Raw genomic sequence first — 4,898 nt, forward strand, 5'->3', positions numbered from 1 at the left:
GGGGGGCTGTGGGGCGGCTCAGGCCCACAGTGGGGCCTGTGGGGCAGGATCAGGCCCACACTGGGGCCTGTGGGGTGGATCAGGCCCACAGTGGGGCCTGTGGGGCAGATCAGGCCCACACTGGGGCCTGTGGGGCAGGATCAGGCCCACAGTGGGGCCTGTGGGGTGGATCAGGCCCATACTGGGGTCTGTGGGGTGGATCAGGCCCACAGTGGGGCCTGTGGGGCAGGATCAGGCCCACAGTGGGGTCTGTGGGGCAGGACGGGGGCCGGAGGGGTGCGGGGGGTGGGTTGGGGGGCACGGTGGGGCTGGGCAGGGGGCGTAGGGAGCCGTGGGGCAGTTCTGGAGGGGCGCCGTGGGGCACAGCAGGCGGCTGTGGGGCACGCCGTGGGGCTGAGCCCCCCCGTCCCCCCAGCACGTGCTGCTGACGCTGACCTACCCCGAGCTGTGCTGGGAGCTGGTGGGCGCCGTGGGGCAGGAGGGGGACGCCGTGGGGCAGGAGGGGGACGGCGCCGTGGGGCAGGAGGGGGACGCCGCGGGGCCCCCCCAGCTGTGGCTGGAGTTCGACGGCGACCACGAGGGCGTCCCCGTCAACCGCCTGCTGCGGGTGTTCTCCCCCCAGGTCAGCCCCACGGCCGCGACCCACGGGGGCCCTGCTGGGTTGGGGGGGCGGCTGGGGGGCAGCTGGGGCTCAGCTCTGCCCCTCAGGGCAGTGGGGAGCAGTTGGGGGGCAGCGGGGGCTGGCTGGGGGGCACTGGGGGGTTGTTGGGGTGCTGGGGGGGTGTTTGAGGGCAGTGAGGGGCAGTTGGGGGGCAGTGGGGGGTGTTTGGGGGGCAGTGAGGGGTTGTTGGGGTGCTGGGAGGGCACTTGGGGGGCATTGGGTGGCAGTTGGGGGTGTTTGGGGGGCAGTGGGTGGCAGTTGGGGGGCAGCGGGGGGTTGTTGGGGTTCTGGGGGGACAGTGGGGGGCACTTGGGGGTGCTTGGCAGGCAGTGGGAGGTTGTTGGGGTGCTGGGGGGGTGGGTGGGGGGCAGTGGGGGGCACTTGGGGGGCAGTGGGCAGTGGCTGGGGGGCAGTTGGGGGCAGCGGGGGGGGTGTTGGGGTGCTGGGGGGGCACTTGGGGGGCAGTGGGCGGTGGTTGGAGGGCAGCTGGGGGGCAGCGGGAGGTTGTTGGGGTGCTGGGGGGGCACTTGAGGGGCAGTGGGCGGTGGTTGGAGGGCAGTTGGGGGGCAGCGGGGGGGTGTTGGGGTGCTGGGGGGGCACTTGGGGGGCAGTGGGTGGTGGTTGGGGGGCACTTGGGGGGCAGCGGGGGGTGTTGGTGTGCTGGGGGGGCACTTGGGGGGCAGCGGGGGGGTGTTGGGGTGCTGGGGGGGCACTTGGGGGGCAGTGGGCGGTGGTTGGAGGGCAGTTGGGGGGCAGCGGGGGGGTGTTGGGGTGCTGGGGGGGCACTTGGGGGGCAGTGGGCGGTGGTTGGGGGGCACTTGGGGGGCAGCGGGGGGTGTTGGGGTGCTGGGGGGGCACTTGGGGGGCAGTGGGCGGTGGTTGGGGGGCACTTGGGGGGCAGCGGGGGGTGTTGGGGTGCTGGGGGGGCACTTGGGGGGCAGTGGGCAGTGGCTGGGGGGCAGTTGGGGGGCAGCGGGGGGTGTTGGGGGGGCACTTGGGGGGCGGTGGGGGGCAGTGGGCGGGGTGCCCGCGCTGACCACGCCCACAGGCGGAGCTGATGAGCGCCCTCATCGAGTGCTGCATCGAGCTGGGGGGGGGGCGGCCTCGCCCCCGGGCCCCGCCCCCGGAGCCGGAGCCCCGCCCCCCCGCCGGGGCGCCCCCTTGCGGCGGCAGGAGAGCGTCACCCGGCCCCGCCTCCAGCGCCTGGCCACGATGGACTACGTGCGGGAGGGTGGGCGGGGGGGGACCCGGGGGGCCTGGGGGGGCGTGGGAGGGTCCTGGGGGTCCTGGGGGGGGGGCGTGGGGCGTCCTGGGGAGGGACCCGGGGCTCCTGGGGGGCGTGGGAGGGTCCTGGGGGGGCCCTGAGGGTCCTGAGGGGGGCGGGGGGGGGGCCTGGGGGGGGAACCGGGGGGCCTGGGGGACTCGGGGGGGTCCTGGGGGGGCCCTGGAGGGGACCGAGGGGGGGGTCCTGGGGGGCATAGGGGGGGGCCTGGGGGGTCCTGGGGGGGTGTGGGGGACTCGGGGGGCTCCTGGGGGGGACCCGAGGGTCCTGGGGGGGCGTAGGGGGTCCTGGAGGGGGCGTGGGGGGTCTTGGGGGGGTCCTGGGGGGACTTGGGGGGGACTCGGGGGTCCTGGAGGACCCGGGGACTTGGGGGGCACGAGGGGTCCGGGGGCAGGGGACAACAGGGGGCTGGGGGGGTCCGGGGGTCCCGGCCTGCGCTGACACCCCCCCCCCCCCCCCGTGTCTGTGCCCCCCCCAGGGCAGGAGCTGCGGCGGGTGAAGCCCCCCCGGCGCTCGGCCTCCTTCTTCGGGCGGGGGGGGGGCACCGGGCCGGGACAGGGCTGAGCCCCCCCTGCGCAGACTGGGGAGCACTGGGAGCCCCCCCGCTCAGACTGGGAGCACTGGGAGCCCCGGAGGGACCCCCCTGCTCTGTACCGACCCCCCCCCCAATAAAGGGCACAGGACAGGGAGGGCCCCCGCGGGTTTGGGGCCGGTTCGGGGCGCTTTGGGACAGCCGTGCGACCCGGGGCGGAGCGGGCTGGTTCGGGGCAGATCGGGGCACTTTGGGACGTTTTGGGGAGGTTTGGGGCACTTTGGAGAACATTTGGGGCGTTTCGGGGAGGTTTGGGGCACTTTGGAGAACATTTGGGGCGTTTCGGGGAGGTTTGGGGCAGATTGGGGCCGATTCAGGGCGGTTTGGGACGTAGCGGGGCACTTGGGGGCATCAGAGTGATTTGGGGCAGATCTGGGCTGATTTGGGGCAGTTTGGAACTCGTTTTGGGGTGGTTTGGGGCTCATCCAGGGCGGGTCAGGGCATTGGGGGGGGTCATTCAGTGCGGTTTGGGGGCAATTCAGGGCGTTTTGGGGGCTGATTCAGGGCGGTTTGGGGGTAATTCAGGGCGGTTTGGGGCCGACGGTGTGGGCAGTGTTGCCAAATGGCGGCCCCACGTGACGGCGGCCATTTTAGGGATGGGGATGGGGGGGCAAGGGGGGACACGGACACGCGTGTGCACGCGTCACGGGGACAGGGACACGCGTGTGTGTGTCACAGTGGGGATGGACACGTGTGCGCGTGTGTCGCGGGGGGCGGACATGCGCACGTGCGTCATGGGACACGGACACGCGTGTGTGCGTGCCACGGCGGGGATGGACGTGTGTGTACGTGTGTCGTGGTGGGACACGGACATGCACACGCGTGTGCGTGCGTGTTACGGGGGCCTCGCGTTTCACGGCGGCCTCCCCCTCGTTTAGCGCTAAACGCCGCGCCGCGCCGCCGCACGCACCTCGCTCACCCCCGCCTCCTTTGGGGCAAATCCGGCCGATTCGGGGTCACCGCTCTCCTCTCCCGTCCGGGCCCTTCGCGCCCTGGGCACAAAAACACCCCCAAATGCAACTATTGCGCTATTTAACCCCGTTTTCCCCCCCTCGCTCCCCGCCAGCCAGGGGCTATTTTTAACCAATACCGCATTTTTTTACAAATAAAGCGCCAGCACGCCCCCGGCTCTGCGGCAAAACTGCCTCGGCCCCAAGCCGCTTTTTAAGGGAGAATCGGGGATTTGGCTACGCTTCGCGCTCTGAAGGGGGGGGTTAAGGGTTGCCGGGGCTTAACGGACACAGGTGAATTTCGGCTGTGAAACCGAGCGGGTTTACAGACTGAGAAGGGGGGGGGAAACATAAATATTTGGGGGATAAATAGAAATATTTGGCGCATAACGTAAATATTTCGGAAAACGGGTTCCTGGGGGAAACCGCGAGGGACGCGCCGCCCCCTCCCCTTCCCTCGGGGGCAGGACGGGGCGGCCTGGGGAGGAAACGCCATTTTGGGTCCATTTCTGAAGAAAACGCCTTTTCTTTCTCGGTTAGGGAAGCAGCAGGGACGGGCCCAGGCCTGGGGCTGGGCGCTACGCGGGCCCAAGGCCGCGCTTTGCCTGAGGGACGGGCCGCGCGCGGGGGAGGGGGGGGGGGGGGCACCCACTTTCTGAGGTAAAATCAAGGGAGAAAAGGGGGTTTTTTTTACTTTTTCGTCTCTGCTCGCTGCAGGCGGGGGATGGGGCTCCGCGTCGGCTGTGGGGGGGGTGGTGGTGGGATCAACCCCCCCCCCTTTCGGGGCGGGCAGGGAAGGAGCGACCGCGCCCCGCGCCCGCCCCCGCCGCCATGGCGGCGGCACTGCGGCGGTGGGCGGGGCCGTGGGCGGGGGCGCGCACGCGCAGCGTCGCACTGCGCCACCCGCAGCGGCCGGCGCCGGTTAGAACCGGCCGCGGGGTCCGCATCACCGCGGGGGGGGGGGGGCCGCCTCGGCGCGTATCCCTCCGCCGGCCGGGCCCGCCCCCCAAGTCCCTGTTTTTTTTGCCTGTAAATGGGCGTGGATGAGGTATAAAGTTAAAATTAAAGGTGGGGGGAGGGGGAGAGAAGGGGGGGGGAGGGGTGTTTGTGGCGTTTTAGCGGCGGTTTGGGGGCCCCCCGTCGGGATGGGTGCGGGGGAACGCGGTGAAGCCCCCCCCCCCCCCCCCCCCTTTCCTGAGGTAATTTTTGTGTGAAAAGTCGTTAAAAAGGGCTGGTTTTCAAGAGGGAGGAAAGCCTGAGGAAAACGGTGCCCTCAGGATGCAGGAAGGGTGAGGGATTGGGGGGGTTTCACCCCAAAATCCTGTGGGGAGCGGGCTGGGGGGGGGGAGGTGGAGGAGCCCCCTCCTTGTGGGCTCAAAAAGGGGCTCTTTGGGTAAAAAAAGGCCCTGAAAA

At 71.0% G+C, this 4,898-nt stretch overlaps 1 long non-coding RNA gene across 1 annotated transcript; it reads left to right on the forward strand.

The window, feature by feature from the left end:
* The first annotated feature begins 463 nt into the window (after positions 1–463).
* On the forward strand, positions 464–4,089 carry LOC309604322. The gene is made up of 3 exons (XR_014230852.1): positions 464–622; positions 1,710–1,892; positions 2,422–4,089. It is a non-coding gene; the product is annotated as an uncharacterized lncRNA (long non-coding RNA).
* The last annotated feature ends 809 nt before the right edge of the window (positions 4,090–4,898 follow it).

The sequence above is a fragment of the Platalea leucorodia genome, assembly GCF_965183815.1.
Source record: "Platalea leucorodia genome assembly, contig: HAP1_HAP1_SCAFFOLD_641, whole genome shotgun sequence".
NCBI lineage: Eukaryota > Metazoa > Chordata > Aves > Pelecaniformes > Threskiornithidae > Platalea > Platalea leucorodia.